This window comes from Apium graveolens, chromosome 9 (assembly GCF_009905375.1).
Source record: "Apium graveolens cultivar Ventura chromosome 9, ASM990537v1, whole genome shotgun sequence".
In the NCBI taxonomy this organism is placed as follows: Eukaryota; Viridiplantae; Streptophyta; class Magnoliopsida; order Apiales; family Apiaceae; genus Apium; species Apium graveolens.
The window spans coordinates 10,303,990-10,327,034 of record NC_133655.1 but is presented as its reverse complement, the minus strand read 5'-3'; the positions used below and the strand labels follow the sequence as shown (position 1 = coordinate 10,327,034).

At 34.2% G+C, this 23,045-nt stretch overlaps 1 long non-coding RNA gene across 1 annotated transcript; it reads right to left on the bottom strand.

The window, feature by feature from the left end:
• Nucleotides 1-300: 300 nt before the first annotated feature.
• Nucleotides 301-21,372, bottom strand: LOC141683195 (uncharacterized). Its single transcript, XR_012560156.1, has 3 exons — nucleotides 21,087-21,372; nucleotides 18,024-18,092; nucleotides 301-345 (listed from the first exon to the last, which is right to left on the bottom strand). It is a non-coding gene; the product is annotated as an uncharacterized LOC141683195 (long non-coding RNA).
• Between the last annotated feature and the right edge of the window lie 1,673 nt (nucleotides 21,373-23,045).

Sequence of the window (23,045 nt, the reverse complement as noted above, 5' to 3'; positions counted from 1 at the left end):
ATATATATATATATATTATACTCGGAAACATCGACTCCCGGTTTAGAAAATGTTCACCTTCGGGTCCCCTATACTAAGGGTATATACGACTACTGCTTATCTCTAGCATAGGTATTATGCAACTTATAAGCAATTGAATCATCAATTAGATATCAAGATTACGAAACAGGCATGCATATATATCATATCAACATGCTCCAATATATCGCAAGATTTGCTAATAACAATAATGCACTTATCACAAGATAATGCATATACATATATACATCACAACAACAGTATAACGGATAGAAAACTTGCCTGAGTGCTCCGGGGTAGACTTAAGCTTAGAGTGGGTCCAGTAACCTATGAACAACAACATAAGCCGGAATTAAACCATGGTCGCTTAAGAAACTAGACTTTATCCACTTAGACCCTAACATTCGCTTATACGCTTAACGATTTGCATTAATCGTTCGCACACCCTCGGCTCCACTAATTTTAATAAACTAATCATTTAGAATTTTAAGGCGATTCTTTCGCGAGTACTCTACCAACTGCCTAATTCACTTTACATAATTGTTTCATACTCCAATTAGTCATTTAAGGGCCTTAACCAAGGTTTCCAAAGTAAGGCGAGGGGTAATGGTTCGTTCGCGAAACGACGTTACTTAAAACAGTCGTTTCTCCTAAACCGTACATCGGAACCAAGTGATCCACATATCAAAACGAATCTTACGACACGCCCTAGCTAAACATGGCAATGTTACAGATTGTTTATTGAGTTTTCTGTCCTGAACACTAAGAACAAGCAGTTGAATAAAAATGGGCATTACGACGGCTACATTTACGAGTTTTCCAAGTTTCTCACTACACCAAAACCTCACCAAACAACCCACAATCATTAACACATCAAAACCTCAACTAAATAATACTATACCAGTCCTTATTCTTCAGATTCTTCATCTCAACCAACCACGATCAAGTTTTATTAACTATAACAAGATTCATTCACCAAATCACTCCAAATCCAAATCAAACTACTAATAATCAAAGGTCATGCTTCTCATTTAGAAAACCAACCATCAAAATCACTAATAATCAAAGTAAAGTTAGGTTTTGAAGGTGTTATACCTTCCTTGGAGTGATTAGAGTAGCTAGGAAGTCTTAGGGAGCCTCCTACAAGCTTGATCTTTCCAAAGAAATCAAGAACACAAAGTTAGGTTTTGAAGTTTCTAAAAGTCAGATTGAAAGAACTGTCAAAACGAGGGTCTTACCATGCTTATTTAGACGAGACTTGTGAACAAGAGTTGTAGGCCATCTCAATACCTTTCCAAAGAGCTATAGAACACAACATTTGAGTGAGAAATGAAGGAGATACAGCAGTTTTAATATGCTGGTTCTGTTCTGGCCGAGAGCAATGGAAATGGGGGAGGAAGATGAGAGCTTGTGTTGACTTGAACTTGTGGTGGAAATGAAATAATTTTAGGATATTTACTTGACTAGTTGTTTGGTTTAAATTAGTGGAAAATGACATAAGCATGGTGATGTCATCAAGCTTACATAATCCTTGCCACTTGTCTCATCCTTATGGTGGAAGCATCTTTTTAAGCTTAATCCTTATATTAAGATGTTAATTAAGTACATTAATCTTGCACTAATTGACCCTCCTCCTTGCCTCTTGTATTACTTAGTCGTTTAATTATTTTACGACTCGTTTATTGTTCATTCTCGTTGATCGTTTGAGGGATCATATCCGGGATCTCATTACTTGGGTTCCCCTAAACCTTTCTCAATATTTTATATTTCTTTTATGATCCTCTCTTATAATCCTTGAATTTAAATCCTTTTAATCATGTTACCTTATACTCAATTCTTTCGGTATCTGGTGGATTTTCGGGAAAAATCAAAGTGTTCGAATTTGGATTCTGACGATCTTTACATACACTTATATACCATATGGAGTACTAATAAGATCTCAGAATATCAATAAAAGAACTCCTACATAGTGTGGCATGAAAAATTTTCTTAATCAGCATAATCAGCAAAATCACTATTCATCAGTGTTTCAAAGATTCCAAAAATTGGGGTTATTACAAGATCCATTAGAGCTTCTTCAGTTTTCTTGGGCTCTACTTGTGACAGAATGCATGCATGTAGGCACTCATTAGCAGTAGCACTTCTAGTCCTTACACCGGCATTAGGATCACCAATTATTGCATTTTGATTGTGACTCCTATCCCGTTTTCTGGTGTGAGTTTATTGACTGGTGCCTTCATCATTATTTGTATGACTGGTAAATTCTTCTTCTCTTTCTCCCCCTGAGTTTGTACTATCAAATTCAGGTGTATGAGATGAGCTTCCATTTCCATGATTTTCTTGTTCATTAGTCTCTTCATTCAACATCTGTTGTGTATTGACTTCATCTTCTTCATCAGAGTCACTGTTAATGTTGATATTTTCAAATACAAGGGCTTCAGCTTCATTATCATCAAGGCATTCCAAGCCTGGACACTTATCATCATCAAAAGTCACATCTGTGATTTCCATGATTTTCTTTTGATCAATTACATAAACCTTGTAAGCAGTTCTCTCCAATGAATATCCCAGAAAAAATGCTCCAAAAACCTTTGAGTCAAATTTTCTCACATATCCAGAGTTGTCTTTCAAAATATAACACTTGCTTCTAAACACATGAAGATGCTTTGCAGTAGGCTTTCTGACATGATTGAGTAAGGTGATTTGCCATGAACTTTGTTAATGAGATATCTGTTTTGAGTATAGCATGTAGTGTTAACAGCTTCTTCCCAAAAATTAGTTGGCAGCTTGGCATCTTACAACATTGTTCTTTCAGCTTCTACTAATGTTCTGTTCTTTCTCTCAACTACTCCATTTTGTTGAGGTTTACTAGCAGCAGAGAATTCTTGAACAATGCCTTTGTTTTTGCAGAATTCACTCAATGTTGTATTTCTGAATTCTGTCACATTATCACTTCTCAATCTACTTACACAGTTTTGATCTTCAGCCTGCTTTTCTATCTTCTTTATGTGCTCAATTATGATGTGTGGAGTTTCATCTTTAGAGAGCATGAATTCTACCCAAGTATATCTTGAAAAATCATCCACCATCATAAGTGCATATTTGTTTCTTAAAATTAACAAAACATTTACTGGCCCAAACAAATCCATGTGAATAAGTTGCAATGGTGCACTTATGAAATTCACAGTTTTTGACTTGTGACTAGATGTGTTGATTGCTTTATAATTCAGAGTGTTGATTGCTTTATAATTTAGATGTGAGAGTTTCTTATGCCATAACTTGCTTTTCTCTATGGATGCCTTGGTGTAGAAGCAACAAATTCCATCATCATTTGTTGAGTCCAAGTCTACAACAAACAAGCTTCCTTTCCTTGCTCCTTTTAGAACAACTTCATTGGTTTTCTTGCTAATGAAGATACATTCTTCTTTGTCAAATAGAACTTTAAAACCTTTGTCTGTAAACTGGCTGAAACTGAGAAGATTTACTTCAAGACCAACTACCAATGCTACATCACCAATGACAACATTTCTAGAAACAATCTTGCCATGTCCCATTGTGAATCCTTTGTTGTTGTCTCCAAAGGTCACCAAAGGGTCAGCCTTCTCCTCAAACTGTGATAGCAGGGATTTATCATCTGTCATATGCCTAGAGCATCCACTATCTATGATCCATATGACCTTCTTCATTTTGCCTTGCACACAATGAGTTTTAAGAGCAACCCAAGTAGTGTTGGATACTTTCTTCTTATTAACTGATTTAGCAGAAGTAGAGTTAGAAGTCTCAGAAAGAATATAATTCATAGATGTTTGTGCATTTTCCCTTGCAGCTGTAGATCCAATACTGACTTCTTTGAGATCTACTCTTAGCTTGTGGCAACTTTTCATTACATTTAAGTTATAGGGAATGCAGTCAAACTTATCACAAAATGAATAGGGATCATTTGCCTTGGCTTCATTATACTTGCAGGCTCCTTCAACTGGCTTTCTAACAACCTTTTTGCAAAGGTGAGTTGGGTGATTCACAGAGCCACACTTTTTACATTTCTTCCTTGGAGCATCTGCAACATAAGAAAAATTGTTGCTTTTGTTTATTTCAATCTTCCCATTTCTATTTTTCTTCTTCTTTCTTGCATCCTCAATTTTCAGTTCCTTGACAGGTGTCTTGGAATCTTTGTTGATCATGGGCTTCTTTTCAGTTTTGGAAGTTGGAGTTGTTTCTGCATTCTTCTTCTCATTGTCTTCATCAATAATTTCTTGCTTTATTATCAACTCTTCTTCACTGAAATTTACTCCAATGCTTGAACATAGGTGAACCAACCTTTTTCAGCATAGCTGGAACATTTTCATTTTCATTTGCTTTTTCTTTTTCACCTACATCTTTCTTCTTGTTGTTCAAGGAATCATAATCAAGACCAATAGCAATATTAGCACATGGCTTGTTCTTCTCATGGTATTGTCTAACCAACTCAAATGCATTCTTGAAGGATTTCAACTTGACTTCATTCTTTTCTAGCTTCTCCCTTAGCACTGCTTCAATTTCACTTGCACACTTGAGCTTGTTCTTCAAATATGCATTTTCTTGTTTCATAGCTTCAAGCTCTACCAGCAACAACTCAGTTTCTTGTTTCTCATTTTCAAGTTTCTCAGTCTGCTAACCTCTTCATTAGCAGCAACCATACTTGTATGAATGTGAAACATTTCTGTGCTCATCTTTTCCACAGTTTCCTTATATTGACTCATATTTAAATCAATGGTGGTAAGAGTTGGTACCTGTGTTTTTGATGAGGATGACTCTCCTTGTTCCAAGGCTATAAATGCATAATTTATAACTTCTTCATATTCATCATTATCATAATCATCCCAACTCTTTCCCTCTGCAATATAAACTTTGCTTTGATGTTTCTTCAGAAGAGCTTCATACTTTGCTTCCAGTTCAAGATAAGCTTTGTCTTTCTTTTCTTTCTTGGGTTTCCTGCATTTTGTAGCAAAATGGACTAGCTCATCACAGTTATTGCACCTTTTCTTTGATCTGTCAACATATCCAGTTTTGTAACCATTTTTGCTATCAGTTGTTTACTTCCCTTTTCCTTTCCAGCTGCTGTCTTTGTTGAAAGGTTGTCCTTTGCCCTTGAAGAATCTTAGTTTATTTACTTTAATGTTAGAGAACTTTCTTGTCATATAGGCCATTGACTGATCTAACTCATCAAGTTCATCCAGGGTGGAGAACTCATCTTCTTCCAATTCCAGTATGACTTGTTCCTGTGAATCATTGTTTCTTTGCTCACTTGCTGAGGAAACTGGAGTCTGGGATCTTGGCTCATCATTAGAGGTATGGCTTTCATTAACAATTAGAGAACTTGAACCATCTAAAACATGCCCTTGACCAGCTCTCTTAATAATTTCCTTTGAATCAATTCTAATTCATATGTTTTTAAGATTCCATATAAAACTTTCAGAGTTATTCTGCTTAAGTCTCTTCCTTCTCTGATTGCAGAAATTTTCTGTTCCAGATGATCAGGAAGTGTGAGCAAAAACTTCAAATTCACTTCCTCAACTTCATAATATTTATCATGCAGCTGCAAGTCATTTATTAGCTTGTTAAACCTTTCAAACACATCAGTGATACTTTCTTTTGGCTTAGCCATGAAACCCTCATACCGTGAGATCAGTATCCTTCTTTGATTTGACCTAACTTCCTCAGTTCCTTCACACAATATTTTTATCTTTTCCCAGATCTGCTTAGCAGTGTCGCAGTTGACAATGTTGTTATACATAAAATTGCCAAGTAACTCTATTAAGATCAGCTGCAAGCCGCTATCTAGGGATACTTTTTCTTTCTCAGGCTCAGTGTATTCTGAAGGGTCTTTAAGAGCATAATGAGCTGGGATGACCATGTCTCCATCTGTAGATTCCTCAACTCTAACCATAGGAGTGAAAGACCCATTTTTGAGAATCTGAATATATAGTGGATTAGTCATCCTGATAAATAACAACATTTTTTTCTTCCATAAAGTGTAGTTAGTCTTATCAAAAGTAGGAATTTTAATGCTACTGATTTTCTGTGTATTCATTATTCCAAGATCTTGAATCTGTTTACTTTCAGATTTTGCTCTGATACCACGTGTTAGATAATGAATTACACACAGGGGGGGTAAATGTGTTTCTGTATTTTTATGCTTTTCTTGAAGTGTTTATGGTTATGAACAAAGTAAATTAAACCTTGCAGTTAGATGTGTTAATACTGAAATTAAACAAGCAATAATAGTGAACACAAATCTTTCAAAACTCACTTTATTTTATATTAAAATCAAGAATTTTTTGCTACAGAATTTCTAGGCTCTTTGTTGCTAAAGAGCTTAGCTTCTTCCTTGAGAGAATACAAGATTTTTCTTATCTAAATTGTTACAACTGACAAAGCATCCAGTGTTTACTTTATAGATCAGTAAACACTGGTTATTACACAGCATACAATAGCATGTACTAAACCCTATTTTTAGATAATCAAATCTTTCTATTTCTGTCCTAGTGTATCTTGTTAATCTTGCACGCCTGTGACTTTACTTTGTCAGTTAATCTTGGCCTTTGATCTTGTACTCTTCAAGCTGCTTTTTGTAGACTTGTCAATCAAACTTATTGGATTGTTTGTTGATTGATAATCTTGGATATTGAATTAGTCTGCATTTTGTACTTTGAGTTTTACCTCGAGATCTCTAGTTTGGCATATAGAGAACTTGACATCTCGATAAGTATATTGGCTTATCGAGATCTCTAATCACTCCACAGTTGTTTTGACTTATCGAAGTCTCTGAGTTCTCTATAAGAGAGTTTGGCTTGTCGAGATCTCTTATCTTCATATCTTCACTTTGACTTGTCGATAACTCTGAGTTCTCTGGTGATATTTTTGACTTGTCGATATCTCAGAGTTCTCTAGTGAAGAAATGACTTATCGATATCTCCAATCTTCATGTCTTCAATTTGGCTTGTCGATATCTCTGAGTTCTCTAGTAGCTTTCCTGACTTCTCTATAAGTCATTCTGCAGTTCTCGAATGACTTCTCTATAACACTAAATCTGTGACTTGTAGAGATCTTGACTTAGAACATTTTTCTCAAAACAGATTTATTCAACTCCAAGCTTCTTCATAATTCTACTGAGGCATGATCTTCTTGATCTTCTTCCAGATAGAATTCTTAGGCTTGATACTGTTTACAAAAAAAGACTCTAGTCTGCTCTATGACATTTTTACAGACTTTAAATGTTACAATACAAAATACAAACTAAGATTACAATACAACTTACTTAGGTTTGTCAATTTGACTTAGTCTTGTTATAGTACAGGCATGTCTTGCACAACACTTGTCAAAAAGGAAAAATGAAAAGATCAAGTCACGGAAGTAAAACTGTGAATTCTATAAGTGCACATTTGCAACTTATTCACATGGACTTATTTGGACAAGTTAATGTCTAGTCAATTTCAAGAAATAGATATGCACTTTTGATGGTGGATGATTACTCAAGATACACATAGGTAGAATTAATGCACTCTAAAGATGAAACTCCACACATCATAATTGAACACATCAAGAAAATTGAGAAACAGACTGAAGATCAAAATTGTGTGAAAAGATTGAGGAGTGACAATGAAACAGAATTCAGGAATGCAACCTTAACTGAATTCTACAAAGATAAAGGCATTGTTCAAGAATTCTCAGCAGCTAGGACACCTCAACAAAATGGAGTAGTTGAGAGGAAAAACAGAAATTGGTGGAAGCTGCTAGAACAATGCTGCAAGATGTAAAGTTGCCAACTAAATTTTGGGAAGAAGCTGTCAACACTGCATGCTATACTCAAAACAGATATCTCATTAATAAGAATCTTGGCAAATCACCCTACTCAATCTTATCTAAGAGAAAGCCTACTGTGAAGCATCTTCATGTGTTTGGAAGCAAGTGCTATGTGTTAAAGGACAACTCTGAATATGTGGGAAAATTTGACTCTAAAGTTTTTGAGGCAATTTTTATGGGATATTCATTGGAGAGAACTGCATATAAAGTCTATGTGACCGAACAAAAGAAGATTATGGAAAGCACATATGTTACTTTTGATGATGAAAAGTGCCCAGGCTTGGAATGTCTTGATGAAAATGAAGCTGAAGCCCTAAAGTTTGAAAACCTCAACATTGATAGTGATTCTGATTATGAAGCTGAAGTCAATGCAAATCACAGAATGAATGAAGAGTCAACTGAACAAGTGAACCGTGAGAATGGAAGCTCATCTCATGAATCTGAATTTGATAGCACAAACTCAGGGGGAGAAAGAGCGGAAGGTTCTTCCAGTCATGCCAATGGTGAAGAAAACACAGAAAACTCAAGTCAACAAAATCACACCAGAAAATGGGATAGAAGTTACACCAGAGAAGCAATAATTGGTGATCCAAATGCTGGAGTGAGGACTAGAAGTGCAACTATAAATGAATATCTACATGGATGTTTTCTTTCACAAATTGAACTAAAGAAGACTAAAGAAGCTCTACTTGATCTTGATTGGATATCTGCAATGCAAGAAGAGCTAAATCAGTTTGAAAGAAACAAAGTTTGGAAGTTGGTTCCTGCACCAAATAACAAAAGTATAATCGGAACAAAGTTGGTGTACAGGAACAAGATGGACGAAAATGGAATTATCACCAGGAACAAAGCAAGGTTGGTTGCAAAAGGCTACTCACAAGAAAAAGGAACTGACTATGATGAAACTTTTGCTCCAGTTGCAAGACTTGAAGCAATAAGGATTTTTCTTACATTTGCTGCTCATTCAAATTTCAAAGTATATCAAATGGATGTCAAAAGTGCCTTCCTAAATGGTGAGTTGGAAGAAGAAGTTTATGTGTAATAGCCACCTGGCTTTGAATATCCGGAATTTCCAAACTTTGTATACAAGTTGCTCAAGGCTCTCTATAGACTAAAACAAGCACCTAGAGCCTGGTATGACACACTGTCAGATTTTCTACTTAAACATGGATTCAATAGAGGAATAATAGACAAGACACTCTTCTACAAGCTGCATGGTGGTGATATGATCCTAGTTCAGATTTATGTGGATGATATCACTTTTGGTTCTACTAATGAAAAGCTCTGTCAAAGATTCTCTAAACTTATGCAGAGTGATAATGAAATGAGTATGATGGGGAAACTAAGTTATTTTCTTGGATTTCAAGTCAGTCAAAAAAGTGACGGAATCTTCATCAGCCAAACTAAGTATGTCAAAGATTTATTAAAAAAGTTTGGTATGATTGATTGTTCACCTGCATCTACACCTATGTCTACAGCTACAAAGTTGGATGAAGATAAAAAGGGGAAAAGTGTATATATTTCAAGCTATAAAGGAATGATTGGATCATTGCTTTACTTAACTGCAAGTAGACCAGACATCATGTTTGCAACATGTCTGTGTGCAAGATTTCAAGACAATCCAAAAGAATCACATTTGATGGCTGTAAATAGAATTTTTAGATACTTGAAGGGGACTCCAAACTTAGGATTATGGTATCCTAAGGGAACTGGTTTTGAAGCTGTTGGATACACAGATGCAGAGTTTGCTGGATGCAGGGTTGATAGAAAGAGTACTAGTGGAAGCTGTCAGTTTCTTGGACAAAGACTTGTATTCTGGTATAGCAAGAAACAACAATTCGTGTCAACTTCCACAGCTGAGGCTGAATACATAGCTGCTGGAAGTTGTTGTGCTCAAGTGCTTTGGATTAGAAATCAGCTAATGGACTATGGCCCAGTGCTACACAAAATTCCAATTATCTGTGACAATACTAGTGCTATATCTATTGTGGCTAATCCAGTTAATCACTCTAGAACAAAGAACATTGATGTAAGGTACCATTTTATTAGAGAACATGCTGGAAATGGTACCATTGAACTCATTTTTGTTCCAACAGAAAAATAATTAGCTGACATTTTTACTAAACCTTTGGATGAAGTAACTTTCACTAGACTTGTAGGTGAAATTGGAATGTTAAATTCTTCATCCTAAGGCAAGAACTCAGCTAATGTGTTGCTGCAGATTAATTTCTAGTAAATAAAAATTAATTTGATTTAATTAGAAATTAATTGGAATATGAATTATAAATATTTCAGAAATCTCTGCATATTTATTTTTCAAAATTAAAATATAACTTGGAATTTTTCAATTCTAAGAAAACTGTCAAAATGTTGATTTACTTTTTCAATATGTAAAATAAACACAAGGCAGAATCAAAATGATCAAAAGTATATAGAGAACTGAGTTCTCGATAAATCTAACTGACTTATCGACAAGTCATTTTAAGACTTCTCGAATGAGTTCTCGATAAGTCAATTTTCTGACTTCTCGAGGGACTTCTCGATAAGCTTCATTATGACTTATCGATAAGTCATTGTAGAGTTCTCTATAAGTGTTAACTCACAGAGTTCTCTACAAGTATAATTTTAGACTTATAAATAACTCAGAACTGGAATAATTTAATCCAATAAATTATTTTGGTAAAATACTTTTGGCAAAATAATTCTGATTTTATTTTGATTTATTCAAATAAAATTGGAAACAATTCAGTCCATTTTGGACAAACTGAGTATTTATTTGACATCTCGATAAGTTTACTTTTTAGTTCTCTACAAGAATAAAACAAAATGACTTATCGATATGTTTTTCACTTTTCAAAATGACTTCTCGACAGACAAATTCCAAACGTCTATTTTTGAGTTCTCGATAAGTCATTTACTTTTACAATAAATACCCGGACATCTCGACATACATATACGTACGCCTTCGAGAACTCTAAGTGACCTAACTTTTTCAATTCCAAACCGATTTCTCTCTCGTTTTAAATCCTTTATCTCTAATTTCTTTTACCCATTAATCTTCATATTCACAACAATGGCAACAAACATTATTGTACCCTTCATCCCAAAGGAGACCAACTACCTTATATTCTTAGATGCAAATCAAGCTCCTGGAGCTTTCAAAATCTTTGTCAAGTTCTTGTCTGAAACTTACTTTGTTGGAGCTCTTACAACTAACCCAGTTCTCTATCTGGATGTATTGGGTGATTTCTGGAACACAGCTGTAGCTAGGACAATTGTGCATGAAGACCAATCTTCAACTTTAGTGGTTAACTGTCAAATCAAAGGACAACAGGTTGAGATAACTGAAGATGACATGAACTTGGCCTTGAACATTCCAACTGACAAGATAGTAAAGATCCCAACTCAGGAGGAGCTGTATGAATTTCTGGATTTTATCAACTACTCTGAGAAGATCAACTTGGCTAGCTTAAACAAGAAAAACCTAAGGAGGGAGTGGTCCTTTCTATTTGATTCTGTGGTGAGGGCTTTCACATGCAGGAAATCAGGATTTGACAACATTTCTAGTTTTGTTCAGAAGCTGGTCTACTCAATGGCTCACAACAAACAGATCAATGTGGGACACTACATTCTGCAGGAAGTGAGCACCAGGCTCATCATGCCACTAACTTCAAGAGGTAAAGAAAATTTCTTCCTAGATTCATTATGTATGCTTTAAATCATAAAGTAAATGACATGCATATGCTTGAAGGTGTAGATAGGTCATTAATAGGCAACTGTAAACAAGTATCCAAAATCCTATTTGGATCACTTAATACTAAAAATAAGGTACAGGTGGGTCTTAAGTTAACACATTTCATGATTGAAAGATTTAAGACTTATCCTTACCCTATGCCTGACATGAGGACCAATGTAGTTCAATCTAGTACAACAATGGTTCCTGATTCTGTGGAAGTACAAACACAGGCTCACCCACAGGAACCTTCCCATGTTGAGCCTACTTCTTCAAAACCAATAGCAGCTAGGAAACCAACCACTTCATCCTCTCAAAAGGGTGAAGTGAGTAAAAAGAAGATAAACCAGATAATCATTACTATATTAAGTGAGAGTGGTGAGGAACAAACACCAACTGAGTCACCCTTGGTCAGAAAACCAAAGAAGGCTAAGCAAACTGAGTTGACCACTCTAGACACCTCTGCATCCTCTCAAAAGGATGTAGTTGTAAACAAGGGACTTGAACAGAATCTAGGGGCATCCTCTCAAAGGGTGTCTCTATTGAAAAGAGCATTCTTCCAAATGCACCTTATAAAGAGTCTATACCTGCACTTGACAAAATTCAAGTGTATGAAAGAAAAAACAAGGATGGCACACACCATGAGAGCACATCAATTGAAGTTCCCTCATCTATTCAGGGGGAGCTACCAACACTCACTACTGAACATCAAATCTTAATATCTCAAATTTCTTCTTCACACACTACACTTGAATCCAATTCTCAAGTGCAAACTCACTCAAGTGACATGGTTCAAGAAACCTTGATCACCACCCAGACACCAAATTTAGATGGTGAGAGGCAACTAGCCACGGTAGACCTTGATGACACCATCACAAACATGGGGGATTTATCAGTTTTAACTGAAGACCTCATGGTAATCACAAATGCACCTTCATGTGCAAATCAGTCTTCACAGATTGTAAGGTTTGAGGGTAGTACTCCTGAGGGCGAGCTATCTAAATCCTCTCCAATTTAATTGGAGGTTCCTGTCACAGGAATAACTCCCCTCAAAACCCTGGCTGAAATTGCTCTAACAATTGAAGATGGGAGTATAATTACCAATGACCCTGCTATGAGAGAGGCAAGTTTATCACATTCATGTGACAGTGCTTTGCAAGAAGCACAAGGGTTTGAGGCTGGTGTACATGGCGGTAACCCAGTCAAATCCCCTCCAATTCAATTGGAGGTTCCCACTACAAGTGGAGGACAACACACTGTCATAAGCATAGAGCAATCTATGAGTCAAACTGTGACTCCTGTCACAGGTGGTTCTGACCCTACACACCAACCCTCGACCTCTCAACCTCAACAACCCCATCTCATCTCTCAGTGGCTCCAAGAAACAGCATCTTAAAGTTGACCAGCTTGGAGGCCTTGCATAAATTTCCCAACAACTGCTCACATCCAATATGTTAAATCAGGACTATCAAGCCATCATGCTCACCTACCAGACTGATGTTGAAGAAAATCAAGCCAAAATTGTTGATGAAGTTGGTCAAGATGCAAACTGTGATGCTTGGCTAGATAAATAATTCTCTGTTGAAATGGATGTTGTGCTAGCTAAGTTCAGGGAGGAGTATATCACTATTCTGGGAAGCAATGCTAGATCTCTAACTCCTCAGGAAGTGTATGATGCCATCAATAATGTATACAAGGCACAAATCAAGGTTTTCCACAACTTTGGAAAAGTACTTCAAATTACATTGATTGGACATCAAGATAAAATAATGAAGATGGTGAGGGAAAAGATGGATCAAATCATCCCTTCCCAAACTGAGATAAAAAAACAATTTCATAAACTTTGCTTACCAGATGTCAAGGTATGATCTCAGTGGAATGGAAACACATGTCAAGAATCTCAAAACCTCATTTGTGGCCCTGAATGAACAAGTTCAAAATCATATCATTCATTCTAATGATACAAGATTGAAGTTGGATCAAATGCACTCTAGCAGATACACTCCTTCAGCCTTGCTCATGGATGAAATTAAGGAGGCTGTGCAGGACACTTTTGGGATTTATACTTCCTCTATATCTCAATATTCATCCACACTGCAAGTTCAAGAACTGCAACACCAAGTCTTTTCTCTCAAATCTTCTAATGACTCACTAAGTGCACAAGTACAAGCTCTCACATCCTTGGTGCAGAGTCAACAGACAGATATCAAAACCCTGGTGAATTCTCACAAGCATCTCCAAATGCAGAATTTTGTTGCTTTGGGAGCCATCATGGGGAAGCTCAACATACCACTGCCCTCACTACCTGAAGAAATAAGGCCAGAATTACCAACTCCTCTACTCATGCCTGTCACCAAGACTAAGGGGGAGATTGAGGCTAGGATTCAATAATCCAGGGATGCTAAATCTAAGTCTAAAGAGTCTATTCAGGTTGGCCAAAGCTCTTCACAAACTCAAAAATTTCAAGATGTGGGAAAAGAAAGACTCATCAAGGCTGCAGAAGGACCAAATCAAGATCAAGAATTCAGTGAACTTCTTGCAGTCCTGAGAATGTCTCTTCAAAATAACTTCATCACATGCAAAAGAGCATTGACCAAGACTATCAACTCTATTAGGGAAGTAGTTGTGAATGTTGAGAACTACCTACAGAAGAGGATTGTTGTTAACATCAATGATGGTGGTGTGTATAGATGCCTTCAAGTCTCTCTTTCAAATCTCATAACTCTAAGGGCATCTGAGCTAGATCTTGTGATTGACAAAGTTCATGTAGTCATCACAGAGGACACTCGGCTTCTTTATGAGCTTAAAAATGCACAGATAGCAGCTTTTCCTGAAGCCTATCTATATCCAAGCAAGGGGGTGTCCTACATCTTCTCACAGACCAAGAAAAACAACATCTTCAATGTTCCCAAGAACTGTATGAGAGGGAACATGAGGTTGATCATGACTCTTCAATCTGATTTGAAATATAAAAAGACCAAGAAAATTAAAGATGAAAAAATAATCAGAATTCTTGAAAGGTATCTGGTAAATACTGACACCATGTTGCCATCCACTCAGTTCAACTTAAAAGATGACACGAATGATGATGAGCAAAAGCATGATGAGCAAAAACCTTCTGGCTCAAATCCAAGTCAATCTTCAAAAGTAACTGGCAGCAAGGATAAGAAGAAGGATGAGAAAAAGGAAGATGAAAAGAAGAAAGAGGATGAAAGAAGAAGGAAGAAAAAACAAGATGTCTTAGAACCACAACAAACCCTAAAAATCCAAACCAACCAAGCTCAACCTTCAAATCTAACAAACTCATACACTAAACTACCTCCTACCTCAAAGCCTAAATTCTTGTACAAACAAACTGCTAACACCTTTCTAAAAATACCAATCACATCAAGTCAAACATTTATCAAGAAAATCTTAAACCTACCTTCTGCTAAGCCATCAACCAAAATTCACTACAAGTATGTTGGGAGAAAACCCAAAAAAATTCAAGTCACTGAGAGGGCCATCTGGAATTGCTATAATCAAAGTGATTTTCTACCTCTTAATTGGTGCATCTCAGATGAAGAATACTTTCAACAACTAGCTGAGGAAATGGTCAGAGTTTGGGTTGTAACACTAAGGGAAGTAAGAATCTACTATTAGGATGGGTCCTTCACATTTCTTGGCAGCAATTTAATGGACACCTTTTCACCCACAGAAAACAAGAGAGTGATATGATTACTGAAGGATAAGGACACTGCAACCAGGGCATGGAGATATATTTTAGCACAATGGTTGATAGAAAGGGAAGAAAGAAGAGCAAGAAACAAGGCTGAATATGAGGAAAGGAAGTGGAAGTATGATGAGGAGATAGAAATATACATACAAAAATCTGAAGATCTAAAGGCAAAAGGGATGAGCAGGGTTACCAAGGATGAAAGATTTCTAAATGTCAAATCTGGCACAGTCTCAAAATTTAGGATTGATTTACTGAGTAATCATTCAATACATGACAAACTCAAACTTGTGGAAGCTTTAAGAGTAACACCAATTATAGAGGAACTTGAAATTCTTGTACACTTAAAGGACCTCATTAGAGAAGAAACAGGAAATGAGATTTTTGTCTTATGTATGTATCTGATGAACTCAAAGAAATCACCTAATGTATAAATGTTATGTTTGTGTCAACTTGTATGTTTAGTCTAATTTCTAAATTGTAGCTTGGGGTTAGTCTTGTTAACATGCATGAATTTATGATAAGCAATCTTCCCACAAATTGGGGGAGACTGTTGTGCAAGACATGCATGTACTAGAACAAGACTAAGTCAAATTGACAACCCTAAGTAAGTTGTATGATAATCTAAGTTTGTATCTTGTATTATATAACTTAAGTCTGTAAAAGTATAACTAGATTAGACTGAAGTATTTTTCATGTAAACAGTCTCAAGCCTAAGAATAAACTCTGGAAGAAGATAATGAAGATCATGCCTCAGAGAAAGTGTGAAGAAGCTTGAAGTTGAATAAATCTGTTTTGTGAAAAACATTCTAAGTCAAGAAGTCTACAAGTCATAGATTAAGTGTTATAGAGAAGTCATTCGTGAACTCCAGAATAACTTATCGAGAAGTCAAGAAAAGCTACTAGAGAACTCAGAGATATCGGCAAGCCCAATTGAAGACATGAAGATTGGAGTTATCGACAAGTCATTTCTTCACTAGAGAACTTTGAGATATCGACAAGTTAAAATATCATTAGAGATCTCTGAGATATCGATAAGTCAAAATTTTACTAGAGATATTTGAGATATCGACAAGTCTATTTGTCACCAGAGACCTCAGAGATATCGATAAGCCAAAATGAAGACTTGAAGATAAGAGATCTCGACAAGCCAAATTCTCTTATAGAGAACTCAAAGACTTCGATAAGTCAAACAACTATAGAGTAATCAGAGATCTCGATAAGTCATTATACTTATCGAGATGTTGAGTTCTCTATATAACAAATTGGAGATCTCGAGGTAAAACTTAAAGTACAAAGTGCAGACCAGTTAAATATCCAAGATCATCAATTAACAAACAAATCAATCACTAATTTGAAAAGTCTACAAAAGCAGCTTGAAGAGTACAAGATCAAAGGCCAAGATTAACTGACAAGGTAAAGTCACAGGCATGCACGCTTTGCAAAGATACACTAAGCCATAAATAGAAAGATTTAGTTATCCAAAAGTAGGGTTTAGTACATGTTGTTGCATGCTGTGTAAAAACCAGTGTTTACAATTCTATAAAGTAAACACTGGATGCTTTGTTTTAAGAGTAACAAAATATATCTGAAATTTCTTGTAACTCTCAAGATAGAATCTGAGTTCTTAACATACTAAGAACCCAGAAATTTGTGGCAAACACTAGCTTGATTTTAATATAAAATTAAGTAAGTTTTGAAAGATAATTGTGTCCATGCGCATGTTCTAATTATTCTGTTAAACCACATTATCTCTACAAATAGATTAGTTTGTTCACCATTCTTAAAAGTTTAAAAATCCCTTAAAATTGTTTAAAACACATTCACCCCTGTGTTCTATTCATTACCCAACAGTAAGTGAGTTATCAAAATTGAAGGTAAGAAAAGACACAAAGACTCGAAGAAACCCAAGTACATACATATAATTGTCACATTATACCCACAACAAGATGATGATGATATATTTGGGAACACTTTCTTAGGAATGTATATAAGGTAAGAAGAAGAACAGTAAGCATATCATGAGAGTAACAGGCCAAGCACAATAATGTAGACTTACTACAAGCTCGCACAATAGGCCAATCAAGGTGTAACAACTTCAAAGCTCGCATATACAATAAAATGAGGTACTTGGACTTTTCATTAACTCAAACACGGACATGTAACTGTCTACCACGCGCAGGGTTAGGTGATAACAATCAGTCACGCCTAGAAGAAATTTTCAAATATCAAATATTTTAGATATAAATCAGTTAATATATTCCCTAAAACCCCATAAGTGGTATATGGTTAAGGCAAAAAATGGAGTTGCGCACATCAATTTTTTTTTATTGCCTATTAGACAACTTGCATCAGACACAAAGAAAAATAATATCCATAAGTACTCTGTTGGCTTATGACACTTTGCAACATACAATTTTTACGTCTTTACATAACTTTTTCAGACTTACGAATTAACGGAATATTCTAAGATAACCTACTATAAAAACTGCATAATTTAAGAACTTAATCAAATATTTGAACATATAAAGGATCAATTCTCAACAACGCGAAACCCTTTTTCACGTCGAAAATTCCAAAACCTCATTGCAATTTAGCACTCTAAGAGTGGAATAATAACAGAGTACTAAATTCTAAAATTGTGGGGATAAAATCATATGGTCTAGTAAAGAAATTAAATTACAACTAAAATAGATGCAAAAAACTAAAAATTACCAGCAAATTGAGGTGAAGATTCCAAAGTGCAGGTGTATGCGACCGGATCCGGAATTCAGAAGATCAGCCCTACACAAATCAGCAGTCAAAAATCAGAATGCAATGAGCTGTATGGATGCAACAGATTTTTAGCGAGTATAGGAAAAATGTAATATTGCGATAAGCAATGCAATTTTAACGATCGTGTGCAGTATCGGTCCTAGGAATAGACGATTAAATATTACATTCCCGCAAATATATGTTTATTTTCTAATACGTTCATGGCGTACCCTAAAGTCCACGCATACACCGACTATCTTTTATACAGAAGTTTTTCTAAATTCTAAAAGTCTAATATATATATATATATATATGTCTTTATTCCGTGTAGAACCATCTTATATGGAGAACGAGAATCATTAATTTTATTATAGAATCTCATCATAAATTGTAAAATTTTATTTCAAAAAATATAAAATCCAATGCTAATCTAGAATAATAATTATACTTGAATATAATAAAAAAATAACAATTAAAATTTGATTAAATTACTTGATTTTAAATTTAATTGTACTGTGGAATAATTTTTAATAAGTATAATTCTAGTGTGATTTTACTATAGAACCAATTTAAACTTTTTCATTAATTTCAATAATTTTTTAAATAAAAAAATTGTGTAACTTCGATTTTTAACTTGATAATTAAAATTTATAACTATATATGATAAAAAATAAAATAAATTATAAATTTTATATTTTTTAAATAATGGTTCTCCACGATTCTCTATATAAGAGGGTTTTACATGGAGTGCTACCATATATATATATATATAAGAACCCAAACAACGAAAGGATTACTTTTTCTGCGGAAATTTAGACAAATCTTTTAATGGATCACATTCACACCAGCTCAGAGTGTCAACAAAATAAAAAGGGTAATCTCGTTCAAGAAAAGCGTAAAAATTATCAAAATTTGTGTCTAGATATATAGCTTTATATATGCAACTAAACTAATATTATTATGATGAAATAGTTGACCCATATAAAATGACAAATTATAGTAAAACATATCATTGTAGACCAACAAAATTTGATAAAAAAGAAAGTGAAAACCAAACTTATTTTACACACAGACCGATCAAACTGTGATGCAAATACTCATAGCAGTAAGATGCCATTAATTTAGGATGTAATTTGGAATGTCAACACAAATGCAGAATTATTTGATACCTATCCGATCAGAAACATATTGTATAAGCATCTCGTGTTATGATTATTTTGTATTATGGTTTTGTAATGTCATCCTAGTTATTTCTATTTTCTTCTGAAACTTTTGTTCCTAGAGAGCTTTTGACCTAATATTAAATGTGTGTTAAGGGTTAAAAGATGTGGAGTATTTCATTAATCCAATTAACAGGCCTTGCAATGTCATAGTTTGATATAGCTCAAATAATTATTTCTAGATACAATGTAAATACACCTCTGAGGCAAAGTAAACTAGCTCTAAAATGGAGCAAGAAAATTTATCTTAAATTAAGAGTGTTGTTGCTGACTGGACCGCAAGAGAAAAGTTTGATATAGTTTTAAGCGCTCTGCTTGCTCAGCTTTTATCTCTGAATTGTGCTATTACCATAAATTTTTCCTTGACACAGAGACTTCAATTAAGATACTTTTTTAACAGATTTTGTACCCTCAGTGACCACTCTTGCATTTGCTCAAGTAAATGGGTTGTGAAAAAAAGAGAAAATTATCTTCATAGCCTATTATTGCCTTTACGTTGTATAACTATAACTAAATATAAAAAAGTATTGCATTTTGAGATAATTTTGCAAACAGAATCATAAATCTGAATATCTAAATTTCTTCACCGGATCTGGCCCTCATGAAAATATAATAGAGTTCTACTCTGTAAATCTCACTTTACTATGTTGTCGTAATTTTCATTTATATGAATAACATGTCATATGGCTCCAAAATCGTAGTTGATTACAAACATAATATTTACCAATGATAGGTTCATTTTTTGAACCGGCCCAATGATAACTTAAAATCACCCAATATTACGATAAAATTAAATGAATTTATTATTTATTCATACATGCCCATGCCAAATTCGAACCCAAGTTACTCAAATATATATATATAGATGGCCATCACAAAATTTTACATGGAAATAAATTATATATAAAACAAAACATCTATACAAATATGAACATATAGAAAATTATATCACATCAGTACAAATGCGAACATTTATTTTAATTGAAAATATTAAAATTAAACATCTATGTTACTATGAAATCAAAATTGAAATTGAGGAAAATCACACATGTGTAATTGGAAAGAAGATTCACATGACTCCTGATTAGCCGGAAAAGGGAAGATGTAAAAATATATGCATATACGTGTGTTATATACATAAACAAAAACTACAGCCATATTGCAAACAACAGCACATGGACAGCTGGACGGCGGAATCTGAAAATCAATGCATGCAACAACATGAGATTATCAGACATCACATAAATGAAAAGGATCTAGAAAATGAACTGGAACGGTCTGTGTGAGAGTTTTTTGTACTAATCAGAATGCAACCATGTAAATCTGACAGAGGCAGGGCTATTTGGGTACTTTCACAGGATTTTTCTGGCCCTTTTTATCCCTGTGTTCTTCTACTATATATAGAAGAAGAGATGGAGGTCTATAATGGAGTATCTATTTTTACACCTTTGGATTTAAAATACAATGGCTAAATTTTCTTTTTGTTCAAATGAGAATTATATATAAGGCATGTTTACCTGTTTGTATGCAATGCAATGGACCTTGACTAAAGAAGTATGAACACTAAAAAATAACCCTATCTATCATCCAAAACAATTAGCCCATTCTATATCCACAATAATCGCAAAAAAACTAACACCAATTTATCTCTAATCTATTCATTTATAATTAATTATTGTTTCACAAAGCCAAATCATGTAGTCCTATAAACACGAAAAAGGTGCACACGACACAACTACTTGGAGGAAAAGTGAAACCAATCGGTGGAATAAGAAAAAAGAGGTTTAAATAATACAATTATTACCTGGGAGAAGGCAGGATTGAGCCACACTCACACGATCGGCCCACACAATACACATAGAGAGCCCAACTGTCAAGTTCTGATCTCCAAACCCTCATCCACGAAATCATACATTGATAGTGAATGGGCGAAACAAGAGGAGTACAATGAAGAAATAGAATGGCAAGGGTACTTCTGACTATGCAAATTAGAATCAATGGGGAAGTTTTATCGTTCTCTATTAACGAATAAAATGTCTCTGAATACTTTTAGAGTAAAATTTCTCATTTTATTGCCCCATGATGGGCTATTAATAATATAATAGATGGGTGCATATGGGTACACACTTTGAAAAAATCTTTTATTTCTTTACTTGCATGAGAATAGTTTACGAAGTTTGTTTATATTTAAGAATGTGCTCACTGCATGTCGTTTTCTCAACAAATAGGTACACAACTGTTTAAGAAAATGAATTCCACCTCCCCCAAAAGAACACTATTATAGTCGTATACGATCCGCTAACATATAATAGGTAACAATTAAGAAATCTCACTATCATTGTTGTAAATATTTTGAATGATACAAGTTGAATATAAGTTAGAAGGGTAAACTGATGTTACTTAAATAAGGAATTAATGTCAAGTCTAATTAACCTCAATCTATATTTATGATGCAACTTTAAAAGCAAACTAGCATAATAACCCGTGCGAGGCACGGACAATTCTCTAGTAGTCATCAAAATACCTGTCGACTGTCATTTTGGATGTGAGATGTTAAATTAAAAAAAAAAATTGTAATGAAATTTATATGTTCTTAATCATGCAAGCTGAATGTGGAAGAAGTATGATGAAACCGGAAATGCAAATTTATATTTTCCTTTTACGAAAAGGAAAATAAATTGTAAAATACAAAGTTCTAAAGTATGGAGGTAGAATGCATAATATTTTTTATGTTAAAAGGAAAAACATCCTTGTGGGCGATTCATGATCCTTCTCTTTTTTCAACTTCGTACCGAAAACATTTTTGTCGTCAACTTTTATAAGTGGTAAGTACTACAATATACATGTGACAGTGTATTTCACATGAGATATGTATTTGAGAATTTGTTATAATGATGACCGTGTTGATATATGACATACATGAATTATTTTCTAATATAGGGATTAATATAGCGGTATTTTAATCATTTATGACTTGTATTCGTGAAAGATTTCAACCTTTCTCCATATACTAATTCAATAATATTATTATTTATTTTCATTTTTTTTATAAATTCGACTCAATTGTCATAACTATTTGTTTAAATTTTTAAATCCTTTTAGAATTTTATGAAGTAATTTCATGACATTTATCATGATTAATATGATTAAATTTCTATAAATATTACATAATGAATCCAATCAGATAATATAATTTAGTGTATTCATATATATATATATATATATAAACTTAAATTAAATATTAGTTGTTAATAATAAATTGGGATAAAATATATACTTGAACTATTGTATATATTCCATCGTAAATGTATAATACTTGATTATAATTAGATTAACCCTGCTTCATTATGTTAATTAAAATATATTAAAATAAAAATATGATAAAAATAGCAAATATAAAAGAAAAATATGATTATAAGTTATTAGTAAGTCTCAATAAATTTTTTAGGTACTAGAGTAAGTCTCAATAATTAAAATATCAAATATTTATTTCTTTAAAGATACACAAACATACATAATATGTGTATGATTAACAAACACGACAATGGTTAGAGCTCTTGCAAAGCAATTGTAAGACCTAGGTACGATTCCCTAGGAAAACTTTTTTATCACCATGTTTTCTTATTATATACAGAAGAAATAAGTAATAATGATGAGTGACTCTTAATTCAAATGACCAAACCAATAAAACTTAAAAGATAAAAACTCATATTCTGATCGTTAATGACAGAAAACTGTTTACAAAGTTATACATATATATTCA